The sequence below is a fragment of the Elephas maximus genome, chromosome 6 (assembly GCF_024166365.1).
Source record: "Elephas maximus indicus isolate mEleMax1 chromosome 6, mEleMax1 primary haplotype, whole genome shotgun sequence".
Lineage (NCBI taxonomy): Eukaryota > Metazoa > Chordata > Mammalia > Proboscidea > Elephantidae > Elephas > Elephas maximus.
The window spans coordinates 28,957,985-28,980,127 of NC_064824.1; positions in this window are offsets into that span (position 1 = coordinate 28,957,985).

Below are 22,143 nucleotides of genomic sequence, written 5' to 3' on the forward strand. Positions count from 1 at the left end.
ATTTCACCCACAAGTTAGTTATTACTGGTAGAAAAAGGTTAAGCACTCAACTACTTGCCAAAAGGTTGGCCGTCCGAACACATCCAAAGGTACTTCAGAAGACAGGCCTGGCAATCTGCTTCCGAAAGGTCACAGCCTTGAAAACCCTGTGGAGCAGTTGGGGTCGGCATGAGTCAGAATCGACTCCTCAGCGACTAACAACAACGACGTTTAACTGGTAAAGGAACTGCTACCAGCAAGACAGCAATTTGTGACATGAGTGCAGTTACTCTGATGCTAAGATTTTTTTTCATTAAAAAAAAGTCAAAATGGATCTCTTCAAGTGAAAGGAAATAAAGAGCTGGACGACATTTTGGACTGGTGTAAAAAAAAAAATTTTTTTTTTTTTTAACAATCAATCTACTTCATTCTTTTCTTCAATTGAGCTTCTTGGCTGAAAAAACAATTTTTCATTTCTATGCATTGTTCCAAATATAAAGAAAGGTGGTAGCGGCAGGGAAGATTAAAATGTTGCCATGGGGTTCATTTGCTTGTTTTCTTTTTTATAAAAGACCTTTAATTGGAAGTGCCAAAGAAAAAATTTTAAAGGTATTTTTGTGACTGAATTTGTTCAGCTGAACATACTGCCAATTAGCTGAATTGTTGGAGCATCCTGGGACCAAGATTTCCAATACCAGGTGAGGTAATCAGCTCCATCAGCTTTAGACAAAAGGGAAGTGCTCAGCATGTGATTTCCTTCTCCTACAAGAAAATCAACTTGTGACAAGTACCGTGTTGAATGTGGGCTAATTGACATTGTCATTCACTGGGACTTGTCCTGTTCTCTTCCGTGGCTCAAGCATTGTATACAGAAAGATAAAATATGCAGAAAGATGCTACATAAAAATTTGTTTTATGCTGACCAGAGGTTTTCAAAGTGGGAGTCAATGACATTTTTTGCAGAGAGTACATGACTCTAATTACACCAAGCATTGGCTGAAATTGGAGTATTAAACATTTCCAAATATCATGCTGTATGATTTCTCAGTTATATATAGATGCCATTATGAATTGGAGCCCTGGTGACGCAGTGGTTAAGAGCTACAGCGAGCTACAACTGCTAACCAACTGCTCCTTGGAAACCCTATGGATCATATCTACTCTGTCCTATAAGGTCGCTGTGAGTCAGAATCGAGTCAAAGGCAACAGGCTTGTTTTTCTGTTTTTTTTTTTATTATTATTATGAATTAATAAAATAAAAATTCACTTAAAATCATTCTTGATGAGTCAGAATCAACTCAATGGCACACAACAACAACAACAACTAAGGCAATAAAAGGATACTATTAACAGAAAAGTAAAATTTTTATCCTGCGAGATGTCAACAATAATGTTTTACATCATTAAAGGATCTTGATGCACAAAAATATTCAGAATCATTAATACAAGTTATCCAAATGACCCAAGCTCACAAGTAAAGTAGAAGCAAAAGGTTTAAAATGGATCCTGGAAGCTTCACAATCTGATCTACAGGTTCAACACAATCCCTATCAAAATCCACCTGGTTTTTTGCAGTAATTGACAAGATGATCTTAAAATTTAAATGAAAACGTAATGGATCCAGAATAGCCAAAGCAACAATCTTTAAAAAACAACAAAACAATGACAACAAAAAGTAGGAATAGTCAAATTTCCTGATTACAAAATCTACTACAAGCCTACAGGGCAGTATTAGAATAAGGATAGATACATAGATCAATGAAATAGAATTGAAAGAATCAAGAAATAAACCCTTGCAGTCAGTTTACAGTTAATTGATTTTCCACAAGAGTGCAAAAACAATTTAGTGAAGGAAAGAAATGTCTTTTCAACAAGTGGTACTGGGACAACTGATAACCACAAGCAAAAGAATGAAGGTGGACCCGTACTTCACACCATATGTAAAAATTAGCTAAAAAATGGATCATCAGCCTAAATTTAAGAGCTAAAACTCTAAAACTGTTAGAAGAAAACTTAGGAATAAATCTTCATGGTCATGGGTTAAGTAATGGTTTCTTAGATATGACACCAGAAACACAAGAAACTATAGTAAAAAATAGAAAAAAAGGACTTTATCAAAATTAAAACAAAAAAACTTTTTGCCTCAAAGGATACCTTCAAGAAAGTGCAAAGACAGCCCACAGACCAGGAGTTGGTAAACTTTTTCCATAGAGACAGATAATAAACATTTTAGGCTTTATGGGTCATACAGACTCTGCTGCAATTACTCAGTTCTACCATTGTAGCGCAAAAGCAGCCACAGATGATATGTAAATGAACTGGTGTGGACGTATTGCAATAAAACATTAATTATAAAATCAGGCAGTGGGTTTCAGCCCATGAATGTAGTTTACCAACCTCTACACAGTGAGCTCTGTGAGTCAGAAGCCATGCTTTTATCCCTCTCTATATCTCCTAGGGCCTCCTAGGGCCTAGCCAATAGGGGATGCTCAATATATGTTTACTGGAACTGTACAGGAATACCTTTGTACCATCTCTGCCCATGGGCGAAGGGAGGTGCTAGCATTTCTCATCCCTGGGACTGTAGTGACCAACTTCTCTCCGGTTGGCTATGGAAGAAATCCTGCAATCTGCAGACAGCTGGACTTCTGATTGAAAAGGTGTGGATGGATACAGGATAGAGCGAAGTTTAAAACCTGGAACCCATTTAGAACTTAAGTTGCCTCAGCTAGAGTGTTCCTGGAGTGGCAGCAGTGGTCAGAGGAAAGAGCTCTGACCTAGATATGCCGAGAACTACCCTGCCTAGAGCTACAACCTAAGTGCAGACCCAGCAATATCTAAAGTAACTATCGCAACAAGTGGAAACAGTCTGCAGTTCTCTTCTGAGAACAGACCTTGATGTATTGTTCTAAACCTAGTTAAGACTCTATTAGTCTTTCCCTAAGAACCCCACCTGAAATGTTTATCCAAATTCTCCGAACTGGGGAGACAAATAGCATTACAACATTTGCCATCCTGAGTTTAATGAGGTTGCTTCAAATCATACATGTCCCAAAACAATTTGCTCCAACACAGTATAAGAGAGACGGAACGATGAGATTTGAGCTCCACTAAGGGCAGTGAGAGAAAATAGGGCGTGTTTTCCCTCTCTAGGTTTTCCCAGTGATGAATGATGGGGAAGCTCCATTGATCGTTTCTTTTCCTCTGCATTCACAGGTCTGGGCTCTCCCCAGATAGCACCACCTCGCTGTTCTTTCTTTGGGAAGGCTTCGCAGAGTGAGCAATAAGCGCTAGTTTTGAGCTGTCTTCCAACAGTGGGGACGGGTGAGAGTCCTTCACATTCTCTGACCTATTTAGAGCTCCATGACGTAAGTATAGTACCTTATTGTAGACACAATTGAAGCTGAAGACAAATACAGACAAATAGCTACCATTCTCATTTCCATATCATCATATTACACTTGTTTGATACTCAAGTGGAGAATACACTGGGAACGCATAATGTAGGAAATGTACTATAGAGTCATCTATAGCTACATAACAGAATATGTCAGGTAGAAATGGTGTTATAAGATGTGCTTCTATTTTTTGTATAAAGCTAATTTACATGTTTATTATGTCTAGAAAAAAGAAGAGCATGAGATTTGGAGAATATAGTTATTCAATATATTGTCTTTTATTATCTTTTTTAAATCTCATGCACCAGAGAGAAAAGTCAGCAGGATTGTTAGGTGTTAAGCAGGAAGGGACATGTGAAGTATCTGTATCTAGATTTGTACCCTGCTAAAATCCACTTGGCAGCAAGGGTAAATGGATATTGTCCACTTGGTTGACAAGCTGATCATTGAAATCAAAAAGTCTATCCTAGTCCAAGGTAAGCACACACCTAACCCAACAATTTTGCATGGTTGTAGTGCTCTAAAATTACCAGCCTGTCCCCTTGCCCCATCCCAATGACAGGCATTTAAAAAGTTGGTATTGGAGGATTAGGCAGGAAGAAAGTATGGACACATGGATAATATCCACGTTGAAGATTTGAAGTGGTTTGCAAATATCTTTACGTATAGAATCTACAGGTTACCAAAACAAAAACTGTGTCATTAGGACATTTTTAGTTGCAACTAACTCAATACTCTGATGCTAAGGAGCTTAAACAATAAGTAAATTTATTAGATCACATAACAAGGAAACCAGGGGTTGGGAGGGGACCAGACATGTTGTGTTAGAGTTCCAGCTCCATATCTCTGCAATTCTCTAGTTCCTTCCATCCTTTCTGTGCTGGCTTCATCCACAGGCTTATGAGAAGATGATTATAGCTGTTCAAGACATCGTGTCCAGGAGTGACAGTGCCAAAAGGAAGGACTATCTTTCTTTGATCCTTTTAGGATCAAGAGACTATAGACGCCCTCATGTGGGATCACCCTCATGTTTCGTAGGCCAGAACTGAATTTCATGCCCCTTTCTAGGTCAGGTAACTAGTTTAAAATGATCAGAATCTATCCCTGGGGGCTAGGGTTGTCTTTCTACAAATCACCTAATGATACTTCTAAAATACCTGAATAGAAATCTCTTAGGAAGGAAGAGGAAGAAAAAATAACAGACATCAACACCACCCACTACAGACCCAGAGATCGTTTTGTCAGGCCTGACTCACTCCAGCTTCTGTACTCCCATAGCCGGAGCTATTTGATCCACCTACAGGCTCAACTGTTCCCCACCATTGCCCTCCCACCAGCTCTTGGACCAGTTCTGACCTGAAGCAGGAACTCTGTATGTAGAAGTCTACCTATTTCACTTTTCTATTGCTGCACAGAGGCTTTGAACAAGTTCGTTCTGGTTCAAACCCCTACCAAGAACTTGCATTTCCACCCCAGATATATCGAATCAGAATCTACAGTTTAACAACATCCCCAGGTGATTCTTATGTATAATAAATTTTGAGACCCACTGCTCTACTAGTGGTTCTCAGAACTGGTCCCTAACCAGCAGCATTAGCATCACCTGGGAAGTTTTTAGAAATGCAAATTCTCAGCAGGTGTTTGAACCAGAATGAATTGGATCAAAGCCCTGTGCTGCACAAGCCACCTCAAAACTTAATGACCTAAAAAAAAAAAAAGCAATGATCATTTCATTTGCTTACACTGCTGAGAGTCAGGAATTTGAGTGGACTCAACTTAGAAGGCTCTGCTCCATAATAACTGGGGCCTCAACTGGGTGCTAGCTGGGACTGCCTAATTGAAGCCATATGTCTGGGGCCTAGGTTTTGGTTGTTGGCTGAGTTCCTTTGAATATCCTCCATGCTAAGGTCGATGTAGTTAACTGAGGCTTCCTCATAACACAATGATCTCAGCGTTCAAAGAGGGAGCATTCCAAGAGCACAGGCCCAATGTGCAAGTGCCTATCAAATCTCTACTATCACATTTAGTGGTATCTCATTGGTCAAAGCAAGATACACAGCCAAGACCAGAGTCATTATGGGAGGGACTACACAGGGTGTGAATACCAACAGACTTGGCTCACTGGGGCCTTAAATGTAACCATCTACTGCACCAATGACCTGGCTCCTCCTTGATGCTTTTCTGGCCCTGATTTTGTGCCCCTGTTTTGATCGTTGTACTTCTGCTGTTCCCAGTAAACTACTACCTTAGCAACTTTCTACTCACAACATAGACCATAATTAGACAACCTATAAAAAGCAACTATATCTATCTTCTCTTCTACTCAGGAATTTATCCAGGCTCTACTTCCTTCTCTTCTCTTTGAAGCTCTTCTCTTTGATCTGCTTATCTTCCTTTCCATCTATGCATGTTACTATATTCACCCTCTCTGCCTAGCTTCTTCCAAATGGCAATTATTACTCAGGACAACCTGTCTGGCTTTTACCCAAATGCTATATTTTAGTTCCATGCTTCAGAGATTACCTGTAAGTGATACCTACTCCTACTCCATCTGGTCTTCTGGGTCCAGCACATTAGATCCTGCTTGGCTGAGGGTAGCTCTCAGATATCTACATTTGGCTCATGGCTCTGAGTCTTTGACTTGTAACTCATTTAGGACAGCAGCTCCTCTAGGACTGTCAGCTACTCTTTCTCCCTCTGAAAGACTTGATTCCTATCCTGAAGCCGAGACCAAAAGTGGAAACTTTACTATTGGCTGATAAACTTCCCCAATACTAACAGCAACCTGTCTTCTAAGATGCTTAATATCTTCAGTTCTTGGAATTCCGGTCACTTTGCTGTCTGCCTGGAAGGAACACCCTCGTTGCTTCATGTATGAATAGCACTCTTCTAACCAGTCTAAACAGAAAATAGGAATTTATGGGTTCACATAATCTAACCACGGTAAGGTAGAACTGGCCTCAGAAATAATGAATGAAGAGACCAGAACATAGTCAGGACCTGTTTTCCATGCCTGTGTCCACCTCTGCTATCTTTACATGTTGGCTTCGCCTTTTCATTCTACTGAAAATTTTCCCCAATGGCAGAAGCCATGGCCATCAGCAGCCCTGGCTTCTGCCATTGGGGAAAATTTTCAGTAGAATTTTAATACCCAAATTAAAATTTCTTAACTTTCTACCAAAGCAGATGATTTTATGCCAAAGCTATTTAGCAAAAAAAAGAGAATAAAGACGTGTTTGTAGCTTCTTGCAAAGCATTTATTTTTGCTTTCTTTTCCTACACTGTTTTGACTTGTAGAGAAGAAGGGAGACTGAAAGCAGGGGGGAGAAGAATAAGAAGGCCAAGTTTACTGGGCTCCAGAGTCCTCGGCAAACAAGTCCATGGAGCCCCAGGGTGTTCTTCACAGAGTTCCCAGGTGGGCACAAGTCCCTTGAAGATGTCCCACCTGGGAAAGGCTTTTAGACACTTGGTTGGATGTATAAATCCAAAACCCCTAACACAAGACCCCTGAAGTCAGGAGGCAGTCCAAGATGGCAGAGTAGTCAGATGCTTCATAACTTCCCTTTTACAATAAAGACCCAAGAAAACACGTGAACTGGATATAGATGACAACTTTGGAACTCTGAGCATCAAAGGCAAGGCTGAAGAATTGGACCAAGTGCCAAGTGGAAGGAGAGACAGTATAAAAATAGCAGACATGAAGAATTACGGATCACCATCATCCTACTAGCTGAACATCCACAGCACAGCCATATTGAGACAAAGCGAGGAGATTTCCCAGCCGAAACCTCCATCACCTGGTGCAAACAAGCAGGAGTGACTATGCATTCATGTTCAGAGCCAGGCAGGAGTGCTTCTTGCCCTGCAAAAGTTAAGTGCACACAGCCCATCCACCATGCCCACCCCAGTCCCCCATTCCAGAGGTCCTCGGACCTGGGGCCCTCCCCACCCTCCTTGCCCTTCCAATCATACAATCATAGCCTGGTGGTAGCTACAAATGCCCCGCCTCCTAGGCCAAGAGCCTCCCTGCTGCAGGTGCCTACCCCTTCACTCAACCACTTGCACTGGAGGCCCACAGTCCTACAGTACTTCCTACAGTACTGGCAGAGCCTCTCACCCCCTCTAGACACTTGTGCTAGGGGCCCATCATCCTGAACTGGGGGCACAAAGTCCTGCAGTGCCTCCTTCAACACCTGTGGAGCCTCTCACTCCCTCCAGCCACTTGCGCCAGGGCCCAGTCTGCAGTGTCTCCTACAGTGCTAGAGTACCTCCCACTCCCTCAAGCTACTCACATGAAGGGTCCAAGGACCAGCTGCACAACCTCCCCACTATGCACTCTAGCAGACAAGGGCATATCCTCCAACCAGGTACCCGTGGACAGGTGACATAACCCCTGCACCACCTCCTGCATTACCCCCACAACTGGAGGCTTGTGCTCACTCTGAACATCCCTACCCACCCTACCCACCTGGGAAGGTAGTGACCAACAACCCAGGCATCCCCGCCCCAACCACCCAGCAATCGGCAACACCCAACTCAGCAACCTGGGAGAACCCACAGGCAGGTGACCAACTGGACAGGTACATCATCTTACCAGAAACACTAGCTACATCTTCAGCAGCCCTGCAAGGCCAGTGAACAGAGACCTGCATTCACACACCCAGCCACTGCACCACCCAACTGGAGAAAGCTGGTGAGAACTTCAAGGTAGCCAGGGTAGCACACACACACCCAGCCTGTTTGGATATATCAAAACAAAACAAAAATTCAGGAAGCAACAAACATACAATTAATAAATAAATACAATAACTTTTTGATGCCTCAGAAACAACAGACAATATCAAATCACATAAAGAAGCAGGACAAGATAGCTCCAACAAGTGACCAAAATAAAGAACCAGAAAACCTTCCAGAGGAAGAAATGGCAATGAAACTACCTGATAGGGAATACAAAAGACTAATACACAGGACTCCACAAGATCAAGGAAAACTCAGACATAACCAAGGAAAACAGACAAAATCAAGGAAAATATGGACAAAGAAATAGAAAAATTCAGGAAAATAATACAAGAACAAAACAACAAAGTAAATAGCCAATTAGAAACTATACAAAAACAGCAACTAGAAATCCAAAAGATTAACAATAAAATTTCATAAATAGACAATTCAGTGGAAGGATATAGGAGCAGAATTGAAAAAATGGAAGGCAGAATCAGAAAAATTGAAGACAAATTCCTTGACACCAATTTGTTTGAGGAAAAATCAGGAAAAAAAATGAAGAAAGCCTAAGAATTATGTGGGAAGCTATCAAGATGAAAAATTTGTGCGATCAAATTCCAGAACAGAGGGAAGCAATGGAAAACACAAAGAATTGTCGAAGATTTGATGGGCAGAAAACTTGCCTAACATCATGAAAGATGAGAAGATATCCTTCCAAGAAGCAAAACAAACTCCTTACAGGGTAGACCCCCAAAAGACAGCCACCAAGACATGTCATAATCAAACTTGCCAAAACCAAAGAAAAAGAAAGAATCCTGAGAGCAGCTCAGAAAAAACAAAAATCACGTACAAAGGGAAACCAATAAGGCTAAGTTCTGGTTCCCCAGCAGAAACCATGCAGGCAAGAAGGCAATGCGATAACATATATAAAACCTGAAAGAAAAAAATTGCCAACCAACAATTATATATCCAGCAAATTTGTCTCTAATATGATGGTGAAAATAGGACATTTCCAGATAAACATAAATAAGAGAATTTGTAAAAATTAGACCAAACAAGAAATACTAAGGGGAGCTCTTCAGATAGAAAAGCAACAACATCAAACAAAAACCTGAGATTAGGAAACAGAACAGAGTCAGCCAGATACCAATCCAAATAAAGAATTCTCAAAAATAAAGTAAAGCCAAAAGACTAAAAATATGGAACTAGAGACATCAATCTATAAATGACACCAACATGAAAACAAAAAAAAAAAGGGAATAAAGAGTATAGTTATAGAAGTTTCATATGGAGAGTAAGTCAAGATGATATCAAGAAATAAAAGACTGGTTTAAATTTAGGAAGATAAGGTAAATTTCAAGGTAACCACAAAGAAAATTAACAAGCCTACTCATCAAAATAAAAAAGAAGAAAAACATAGACTCAGTAAACACAAAATCAACAACAAAAGAAATGAAAAGAAAATCCAAAAAGAGAAAGAACGCAACACAGAAAATTACATGAAACAAAAGAACCATCAACACAACCAAAAAAAGTACAACAAAATGACAGTAATGAGCTCATACCTATCGATAATTACAGTGAATGTAAATGGCTTAAATGAACCAGCAAAAAGACAGAAAATGGCAGAATGGATTTAAAAAAAAAAAAACCACCCATCAATATGGTATCTACAAGAGACACACCTTAGACACAAAGATATAAATAAACTAAAACTCAAAGGATGAAAATATATATATATAAAGCAAACAATAACCAAAAAAGAACAGGAGTGGCAATATTAATATCTAATAAAACAGATTTTAAGACAAAAATCCTCCATAAAAGATAAGGAAGGACATTATACAATGATTAAAGAGTCAATCCACCAGGAGGACATAGCCATAAGAAATATATATGCACCCAATGACAGGGCTACAAAATACATGAAACAAACTCTAACACCATTAAGAAGAGAAATAGAGAGTTCCACAATAATAGCAGGAGACTTCAACACATCACTTTCGGTGAAGGATGAGCATCTGGAAAGAAACTCAACAAAGATACAGAAGACCTAAATGCCACAAACAACCAACTCAACCTCACAGACATATACAGAACATTCCACCCAAGAGCAGCAAAGTATACATTCTTTTCCAACACACTTGGAACATTCTTCAGAATAGACCACAAAGCAAGCTTTAACAAAATCCAAAACATCAAAATAATACAAAGCATTTTCTCTGAACACTACACCATAAAAGTAGAAATCAATAACAGGAATAGGAAGGGGGAAAAAAAAATCAAATACATGGAAACTGAGTAACACCTTGCTTAAAAATCACTGAGCAATAGAAGAAAGCAAAGATTGAATTAAAAAAAAAATCCTAGAATCAAATGAAAGTGAAAACACATCAGACCAAAACATTTGGGACACAGCAAAAGCAGTACTCAGAGGTCAATTTATAGCAACAAATGCACACATCAAAAAACAATGGGCCAAAATTAAAATATTAATGCTACAATTCAAACAAATAGGGAGAGAGCAGCAAAAGAAGCCCAAAATCACCAGAAGAAAGAAAATAATAAATATTAGAGCAGAAATAAATGAAATAGAGAATAGACAAAAACTAGACAGACTCAGCAAGACCAGAAGTTGGTTCTCTGAAAGGATCAACAAAATTGACAAAGCATTGGCCTAATTGGCAAAAGAAAAGCAGGAGAGGGACTGAATAATCCAAATAAGCAATGAGATGGGTGACAATACAAGACAACCAACTGAAATTAAAAGAATCATACCAGAATACTATAAAAATTATACTCAAGCAGATTTGAAAACCTAGAGGAAATGTGCGAATTTCCAGAAACACATTACCTACCTAGACTGACACAAACTGAGATAGAAAAACTGAATAGACCCCATAACAAAAAAAACAGATTGAAGAGGTGAAAAAAAAAAAATCCTCCCTCCACCCAAAAAAAAGCCTGACCCAAATGGCTTCACTGGAAAATTATACCAAACTTTTGGAGGAGAGCTCATACCAATACTACTGAAACTATTTCCAAGTATAGAAAAAAGAAGGAATACTCCCAAATTCCTTCTATGAAGCCACCATTTCCCTGATACCAAAGCCAGGCAGAGACACCACAAAAAAAGAAAATTACAGACCAACATCCCTCATGAATATAGATGCAAAAATGCTCAACAAAATTCTAGCCAATAGAATTCAACAGCATATCAAAAAAATAATGCATCATAACCGAATGAAATTCATACCAGGTATGCAAGGATAGTTCAGCATTAGAAAATCAATCAATGTAATACACCACATAAGGAAAACAAGAGACAAGAATCACATGATCATCTCAGTTGACATAGAAAGGACATTTGACAAAGCCCAACACCCATTCCTGATAAAACTCTCAGCAAAATAGGAATAAAAAGGAAATTCCTTTACATAAAAAAAGGCATTCATACAAAACCAACAGCCAACATTATTCTCAACAGAGAGAGACTGAAAGCATTCTCCCTGGAGAACAGGAACCAGACAATGATTCCTTTTATAACCACTCTTATTCAACATTGTACTAGAAGTCCTAGCTAGAGCAATAAGGCAAGAAAAGGAAATAAAGGGCATCCAAATTGGTAAGGAAGAAGTAAAACTATCCCTATTCACAGATGATGTCATACCACACATGGAAAACCCCGAAAATTCTACTAGAAAGCTACTGAAACAAATAGAAGCATTCGGCAAAGATACAAGATCAAAACACAAAAATCAGTTGGATTGCTCTACACCAACAACAAGAACTTTGAAAAGGAAATCAGGTATACAATACCATTTACAAAAGCCCCCCAAAAGATAAAATAATTAGGAATAAACCTAACCAGAACATGAAAGACCTATACAAAGAAAACTACAAAACACTACTGCAGGAAATCAAGAGACCTACGTAAATAGAAAAAGATACTATGCTCACCAATAGGGAGACACAACATTGTGAAAATGTGAATACTACTCAAAGCGATCTACAGATATAAGGCAATCCCAATCCAAATACCAACAACATTCTTTAACCGGATGGAAAAACTAATCACCAAATTTATATGAAAAGGAAAGGTGCCCCAGATAAGCAAAACATTATTGAAGAAGAACAAAGTAGGAGGCCTCACACTACCTGATCTCAGAACCTACTCTACAGCCATGGTAATCAAAACAGCCTGGTACTAGTACAACAACAGACACATAGACCAATGGAACAAAATTGAGAACCCAGATATAAATCCACCTACCTATGGACAGCCAATCTTTGATGAAGGACCAAGCTTCATTAAATGGAGAAAAGACAGTCTCTTTAATAAGTGGTGCTGGCAAAACTGGATGTCCATTTGTAAAAAAATGGAACAGGAACCGTACCTCACTTCATACACAAAACCTGACTCACAATGGATCAAAGACCTAAATATAAAACCTAAAGTATAAAGATCACAGAAGAAAAAATAGGGACATTGCTAGGGGCCCTAATAAATGGCATAAATAGAATGCCAAACATAACTAAAAATGTGCAAACAGCAAATGATGAACTAGATAAATGGGACGTCCTAAAAACTAAATGCTTATGCTTATCAGAAGACTTCTCCAAAAGTGTAAAAAAGAGAACCCAGACTGGGAAAAAAAAAAATTGGCTATGACATATCCAACTAGGGTCTAATCTCTAAAATTTATAGAAAACTTTAACACCTCAACAACAAAAAGACAAACAATCCAATATAAACAATGTACAAAAGATAAGAACAGACACTTCACCAAAGAGGACTTCTGGATGGCTAACAAACACAGGAAGAAATGCTCGAGATCATTAGCCATTAACCTGTTGTTATCGAGTCTATTCCAACTCCTAGCAACCCTATAGGACAGAGTAAAACTGTCCTATAGGGTTTCCAAGGAGCTGCTGGTGGATTTGAACTGCTGACCTTTTGGTTAGCAGCCAAGCTCTTAACCACTGTGCACCAGGGCTCCCACTAGCCATTAGAGAGATGCAAATTAAAACTGCAATGAGATACCATCTCACCCCAACATTACTGGCACTATTTAAAAAAAAAAAAAACAGAAAATAACAAATGTTGGAGAGTTTGTGGGGAGATTGAAACTCTTATACACTGCTGGTAGGAAATGTAAAATGGTACAACCACTACGGAAAATTATTGGTGCTTCCTTAAAAAGTTAGAAAGAGGTCCCGGACAGAGCTGAAGAAAAATGTAGAACAAAATTCTAACTCAAAAAGAAAGGCCAGACTTGCTGGCCTGACAGAGACTGGAGAAATCCTGAGAGTATGACCCCCAGACACCCTTTCAGCTCAGTTATGAAGTCACTCCTGAGGTTCACCCTTCAGCTAAAGATTGGATAGGCCCAGAAAACAAAACGAGACTAAAGGGGCACACTAGCCCAAGTGCAAGGACTAGAAGGCAGGAGGGAACAGCAAATCTGGTAATACAGAACCCAAGGTTGAGAAGGGAGAGTGTTGACATGTCTTGGGGTTGTCAACCAATGTCATAAAACAGTATGTGTAATAACTGTTTAATGAGAAACTAGTTTGTTCTATAAACGTTCATCTAAAGTACAATAAAAAAGAAAAAATTAGAAAGAGAAATACCATATGATCTAGCAATCCCACTCCTCTGTATAATATACACTAAAGAAATAAGAGCTGTGATATGAAAAGACCTATGTACACTCATGTTCATTGCAGCATTATTCACAATAGCAAAAAGATGGAAACAACCTAAATGCCCATCAGCAGTTGAATGGATTAACAAACTGTAGTACATATACGCAATGGAACAATATGCAATTATAAAGAATAATAATGAATCCTCGAAACATCTCATGACATGGATGAATTTGGAAGACATTATGCTGAGTAAATAAGTCAATCACAAAAGGACAAATATTGTATGAGACCACTAGTATAAAGAAACAAGAAAAGGTTTACACACAGGAAAAATTCTTTGATGGTTACCAGGGATGAGAGGCAGAGGGAGGGAAAATTACCAAATAGATAGAAGATACATGTTAATGATGATGAAAGGAAAGGCAGTAGACTATATAGGGGGAAGTCAGCAAAACAGGCCTAAGGTATGGGAGGACCCTAAGAGGAATCCAAGAACAAAGGGCAACAACAGTAATTACTATAGCACGGACAATTCTGCAACAATAGTATTAACAAACACTAATTTATGAATGGACACTTAGGCAGATAGGTACACCAAGAGGTGTGGAAGGGTGTAAGGGAACACACCCACCTGCAGATATAGGTTTGGTGGTGGATATTTCTACATAGATAGCTGTAGGTGCTCATATACTAATATAGACAATAGGGCACCAAAGGGCCACGGTCTGAACAACTTTTTAGACATAGCCAAACACCTTGCAGGACCAAGCTTCTAGGCTCGAAGGTGAAGGATCATAGACGTGGGGATGATTTGTATCAATTGGCACAACATAGTTCATAAAGTTCTGCATCCTGCTTTGATAAGTAGCATCTGAGGTCTTAAAAGCTTGCAAGCGGCCACGTAAGATATATCTATTGGTATCTAAAAATCCAGAGCAAAGGAGAGTGAAGAAAACCAACGACTAAAGGGAGCAATTAGTCCAAAGGACTAACAGACTACATGAACCACAGCCTAGACGTCCCCAAGATCAGAAGAACTACATGGTGCCCAGCTACTACTACTGACTGCTCTGACTGGGATCACAACAGGAGGGTCCCCAACAGGGCAGGAGAAAAATTATAGAACGAAAAAATCAAATTCATAAAAAAAAGACCAGACTTTACTGGTCTGACAGAGACTAGAGGAACCCCCAAGACTATGGCCCTAAGACACACTTCTGAACTGGAACTGGAGCCATTCCCTGAGATCACCTTTCTGCCAAACCATAGACAGGCTCATAAAATAAGCAATAATACTGGAGAGGAACATGCTCCTTACAATGACAAATTATAGGAGATCAAAAGGGCGACATTTGCCCAAAAGCAAAGATTAGAAGGCAGGAAGAGACAGAAAATCAGGATGAAAGGCAACAGGGAAGCTAGGACAGAAATGGGGAGAGAGCTGACACATTGTGGGGAACGAAATCAGTGTTATGGAATACTTCATGTGCAAACTATTGAATGGAAAACTAATTTGCTCTGTAAACTTTGACTTAATTAGGCAATAAAGAAATTTTTTTAAATATTATGAAAACCTATTTTGATAATCAGTTCTCAGGGTGAGACTTGAATTTTCTAAAAGAGCATTTGCAAAGAGAACAGATTTTTAAATATTGGGTTGTCAAAATAATAGGGAATTCTCTCTGATAATAGTCATGATAGTAAATAATTATAATAAAAAGATTAGGGTAACAATCTAGTTGTGCAGTTTCCTAGTGGCAATACGGGGGAATCGGCTAGGTCTGTGCATGTGAAATTGGAGTTAAAATGCCTTTTTTTGTATCAGCTGATTGAGAAAGATGTGTTTCCTCCAGCCCAACACCTCACTCCCAGAGCCCTAGGCTTAACTTCTGCTCGCTCCGCCTGGCTGGCCCACCGGTACCTCAAACTCAATCCCCTGTGGAATCCTTCCCCTCCTCTAAAAAAAAAAACTAGGGCCAATATCTCATTAAATCGCACCCAGTTTTCAAAACCAGAAACTTGCTCTGAATTCCTTTAAAATAGTCGTGAATTGCTTGTGTCTTTGCATTGTCATCTTGATTTGTGTACATATTAAGAATAACACCCTTTGTTTTTTCAAATTTCCTTCTATTTTTAAATTTTATTTTAAATTTTTATAATTTATAATTTATTTTTATTATTTTATAAAATAAATTATACTTGAGATACAATTCAAACACATAAAACTCACCCTCTGAAAATGTACAATTCATTGGTTTTTAGTAGATTCACAAAATTGTGCTATCATCACCAATATTTAATTCCAAAATATTTTCAATACCTCGAAAGGAAATTATATACTCTTTAGCAGTCACTCCCCATCTGTCCCGTCTCTCAGGGGCTGAGAGAAGGAACTAATTTACTTTCTACCTCTATGGATATGCCCATTATGGACATTTCATATAAATGGAATCATAAAAAAAAAAAAAACCTTTGAAGTCAGATGTGTTTTAGAACTTTTCAGATTTTAGAAACATAATATAGAGTATATACTGTTGATATATAATTGCTCCTGGAGTCTAGGCGGTGTAAGTGGTTTCAGATCAGCTGCTAACCTAAAAGCTGGCAGTTCAAACCCACCCACTGGCTTCATGGAAGAAAGGCCTGGCAAACTGCTTCTGTAAAGTTTATAGCCAAGGAAACCCAATGGAGTAATTCTACTCTGTAGCACATGGGGTCGACATAAGTTGGGGGTCGACTCAAGGGCAGCTAATAACAACAGCATGTATCACTCCTAGTGGGATCTGGGATAATGCCTTATGGTCAAACACAGTAATTTATTTATTTATTTTTGTGGTAAAATGTATGAATCTTCACACTTTTTAGGATAAATGAGGTTTATAGAGACCACTCACTAGCTCAGATCAGGTCAGGTTTTGCTGCGAAAAGCATAATGAAAAATATTTTGTTTTTCAGGGATTGGGGGTTTCAGAATGATGGATAAAGCATTGTGGACTTGTAGTAGAGGTGTAGAGAGCAATACCTAGAAGCCTGGACCACTGGTTCCCAGTGATAGGGACCATCTCTGACTGCAGCATGTGTCATGTGTCTCTGCCTAGTCCTGCTCCCACTCCCCAGCCTTGCCTTCATCATCAGGAGCATCCTCCCCCAATATTTCCTGCCTAAGAATCTAGTTCCAAAACAGGGGCTACACTTACAATTGATTATCCGCCTCTGGTAGGAGGCCATCAGTGCCACTCCCATCTGGTCCTACATTCCCTGTCACCACAAGATGTCCACAACCTCCAGGTTTTTCCTCTTCACCTGGACTCTCCACACCATAAAGCTGTGAATGTCCCTTGATCTAACCCAATTTCCCACCTCTTCAAACGTTTTCACTGTGCTCCATGGCCCATCATCAATAATTCTCTCTGACTTCAACTCTTCTCCGAATGTTTCCTTCTTCTTGCTCTGACTAAAGCCAGGCCCTCTCCCAAGGACACTTGGCCCCCTGAAGCCCTTTCAAGTCATGTATTTATTTTATCTCACCCCTCTCATACCCCTGAGCCTGTAAGTAGGAAAGGTGTCCTCCTTACTCCCCACTTTTAGATCTTCATCTCTCCATTTTAAAACACACACATGAGCTCACACACACACACACACACACACACAGCTCCTTTGAAACATATACTATACATTGCTGCTCCTTGTTGAAGTCATTTTTAGGTCTTTGGGTTACTCTTCCTCATTTCCCTCTCTCTTCCTCTAATACTATTATTTTTATAACACTTGACGAGTTCAGTATTCACATAGAAGACACTTTAAGGACATTTACCTCTCAGTTTCTTGTTTTTCTTATCTTCCCCACCCTACTTCTGTTCTCCTACACCTATGTTGTTGTTAGTTGTTAGGTGCCATTGAGTCGGTTCCGACTCATAGCGACCCTATGCGCGACAGAACGAAACACTGCCTGGTCCTGAGCCATCCTTACAATCGTTGTTATACTTGACTCATCGTTGCAGCCACTGTGTCAGTCCACCTCGATGAGGGTCTTCCTCTTTTCTGCTGACCCTCTGCTTTGCCAAGCATGATGTCCTTCTCCAGGGACTGATCCCTCCTGACAACATGTCCAAAGTATGTAAGACGCAGTCTCGCCATCCTTTCCTCTAAGGAGCATTCTGGCTGTACCTCTTCTAAGACAGATTTGTTCTTTCTTTTGGCAGTCCATGGTATATTCAATATTCTTTGCCAACACCACAATTGAAAGGTGTCAATTCTTCTTCAGTCTTCTTTATTCATTGTCCAGCTTTCACATGCATATGATGTGATTGAAAAATACCATGGCTTGGGTCCGACACACCTTAGTCTTCAGGGTGACATCTTTGCTCTTCAACACTTTGAAGAGGTCCTTTGCAGCAGATCTGCCCAATGCAATACATCTTTTGATTTCTTGGCTGCTGCTTCCATGGCTGTTGATTGTAGATCCAAGTAAAATGAAATCCTTGACAACTTCAATCTTTTCTCCATTTATCATGATGTTGCTCATTGGCCCAGTTGTGAGGATTTTTGTTTTCTTTATGTTGAGGTGCAATCCATACTGAAGGCTGTGGTCTTTGATCTTCATTAGTAAGTGCTTCAAGTCCTCTTCACTTTCAGCAAGCAAGGTTGTATCATCTGCATAACGCAGGTTGTTAATGAGTCTCCCTCTAATCCTGATGTCCCATTCATCTTCATAGTTAAACCTTATTCTTTGTCACTGCCATTTACTGCTTACCTCCAGTTGAATGGATGCTTCAAATACCCTATTCTCCAACCACCATCTTCTATCTCTCTAGCTCACTACCTCTGTACTGAAATATCAGTGATTCTTAGACCTCATCAGGACCTGAACTCTGACATCATTTCTCTGTCCAGCACTCATATCCTAATCTCCGTCATTAGATTCCATGGTTCATAATTATAACCATTCCTTCACAGACACAATCAACTCCTTTACTCTTCTTTTCCCCCATCATACACCTGGCAGAAAACCTAACCCCAGTTAAATCCAACTTTCTGCCTGTTCCACATCCATACATCCAAAAGTGTCTAGAGAAAAGTATGTAATTGGGCTGATTTGTCTCAGTTCAACTGTGGGCCCGTAGCGTGTTTGTCATTCCTACCGCCTTTTCTTAGCTCACTCTCCCACTCCGCGATGAGTAATTCACACTTTCTTCACTCTTCTCGAGTTGCCCACCCTCTTCCCATTCCTACTCCCAGCTGAAGACCTTGCCTTTTATTTCACTAAGATAATAGAAACAATCAGAAGAGAACTTTCATATACTCGCATCACTAAATCTACCCATTACCACATCTGTATTCATGACTCTGCCTTCCTCGGCCATGGAAGAAGGCCAACCCGTCTATTTGTACCCTAGATTGTATCTCCTGCTTTTCCTCAAGGTCTTTAATTCTGCAATTGTACTGTCTCCCTCCTGTATCAGCTTTTTTTTTTTTCTTTCTTTCTACTGGAACATCCTCATCAGCATAGAGATATGCTGTCATATGCCTCATTCAAAAAAAAAAGGCTCCCTTGATTCCACATCCCCCTCCAGCTACCATCCCATTTCTTAAGATCTCTGAGCAAAACTCTTCCAAGCGTGATACTTGAGATCTCCATTTCCCTCCTCCCATTCGCCTTTGAACCCCCTCCAGTTGGACTTAACATTACCTCTCCACTGAAACAGCTCTTCTCAAGGCCACCAGTGACTGCCACAGCCAAATCCAATGGGCAATTGTCAGTGAGAAATGTGGTGAGGCAATGATTATATAAGGCTATTACTTACTCCCTTGTTACTTTCTCACTCTACTCAAGCCACAGTGGTATCCTTGTTGTTCTTTGAACACATCGAGAATGCCCCCCAGAAAAGACAGTCTCTTTAACAAATGGTGCTGGCATAACTGGATATCCATCTGCAAAAAAAATGAAACAAGACCCATACCTCACACCATGCACAAAAACTAACCTCAAAATGGATCAAAGACCTAAATATAAAAACAAAAATGATAAAGATCATGGAAAAAAAACTAGAGACAATGCTAGGAGCCTTAATACATGGCACAAACAGTATATAGAACGTTACTAACAATGCACAAACACTAGAAGAGAAACTAGATAACTGGGAGCTCTTAAAAATCAAACACTTAAGTTTATCCAAAGACTTCACCAAAATAGTAAAAAGATTACCTACAGACTGGGAAAAAGTCTTTGGCTATGAAAATTCCGATTAGTGTCTGATCTCTAAAATCTATATGATACTGAAAAAACTCAACAACAAAAAGACAAATAACCCAGTTAAAAAATGGGCAAAGGATATGAACAGACACTTCACCAAAGAAGACATTCAGGTGGCTCACAGATACATGAGGAAATGCTCACGTTCATTAACCATTAGAGAAATGCAAATCAAGACTACAATGTGATATCATCTCACCCGAACAAGGCTGGCATTAATCCAAAAAACACAAAATAATAAATGTTGAAGAGGTTATAGAGAGACTAGAACACTTATACATTGCTGGTGAGAATGTAAAATGGTACAACCACTTTGGAAACCAATTTGGCACTTCCTTAGAAAGCTAGAAATAGAACTACCATAAGATCCAGCAATCCCACTCATTGTAATATATCCCAGAGAAGAGCCTTCACACGAACAGATATATGCACATCCATGTTCATTGCATCACTATTTATGATAGCAAAAAGATAGAATCAACCAAGGTGCCCATCAATAGATGAATGGATAAATTATGGTATATTCACATAATGGACTACTACACAATGCTTAAGAACAATGATGAATCTGTGAAACATTTTATAACATGGAGGAATCTGGAAGGCATTATGCTAAGTCAAATTAGTCAGTTGCAAAAGGACAAATATTCTATGAGACCACTATTGCAAAAACTCAAGAAAAAGTTTAAACACAGAAGAAAATATTCTTTGATGGTTACAAGGGTGGGGAGGGAGGGAGAAGGGTATTCACTAATTAGATAGTAGACAAGAACTATTTTCGGTGAAGGGAAAGACAACACACAATACAAGAGAGGTCAGCACAACTGGACTAAAGCAAAAGCAGTTTCCTAAATACGCTCTAACATTTCAAAGGCCAGAGTAGCAGGGACGGGGGCCTGGGGACCATGGTTTCAGATGACACCTAGGTCAATTGGCGTAACAAAATGTATTAAGAAAACGTTCTGCATCCAACTTGGGTGAGTGGTGTCTGGGGTCTTCAATGTTAGCAAGCGGCCATCTAAGATGCATCACTTGGTATCAACCCACCTGGAGCAAAGGAGAATGAAGAACACCAAAGACATGAGGTACAGTTGAGCCCAAGAGACAGAAAGGGCCACAGAAACCAGAAACTATATCAACCCGAGACTGGAAGAACTAGATGGTGCCTGGCTACCACCAATGACTGCTCTGACAGGGAACACAACACTCCCTGATGCAGATCTCATATTCTCATAAAAAGACCAGACTTAATTGTCTGACTGAGACTAGAGGGATCCTGGAGGTCATGGTCCCCAGACCCTCTGTTAGCCCAAGACTGGAACTAGTCCCGAAGCCAATTCTTCAGACAGGGATTACACTGGACTATAATACAGAAAATGATACTGGTGAGGAGCCAGCTTCTTGGCTCAAGTAGACACATGAGACTATGTGGGCAGCTCCTGTCTGGAGGGGAGATGAGAAGGCAGAGGCAGACAGGAGCTGGTTGAATGGACATGGGGAATATAGGATGGAGAGGAGTGTGCTGTCTCATTAGGGGGAGAAGAGCTAGGAGTACATAGCAATGTGTGTATAAGTTTTTGTATGAGAGACTGACTTGATTTGTAAGCTTTCACTTAAAAAAATTAAAAAAAATTAAAAAAAAGAATGCCCTCCCCCTTGACTTTTGGACTTACTGTTCCTTCCCCTGTAACCACTCCTGGCACATATTTGCATTGCTCATCCTTGGCCTCTGCTCCTAGGTCACTTCCATCCTACTCCCTTTCCACCCACCCTCCTGCTTAGGTCCCAGCCTTTTTACTGAACTAAAACAGGCCTAGCCTTGCCACATCCAAATATACAACAATAACATGGCTACTGCCAACAAATTGCCACCATGCAAAATCCCTGATTATGATGGTCACTAAGTTCTGAATCGTTCTGTTAACTGGGAATACATTTTTTTACTTACATTTTTATTTTGAAATGGTTGTTGGCTCCATGTAGCTGTAAGAAATAATACAGAGACACCCTGTGTACCTTTTACCTGCTTCTCCCAATGGTAACATCACATAAAACGATAACACAATATGGCAACTCTGATATTGACACTGATAAAGTCTACCTATCTATTCAGATTTCCCCAGTTTTAATTGTACTCATGTG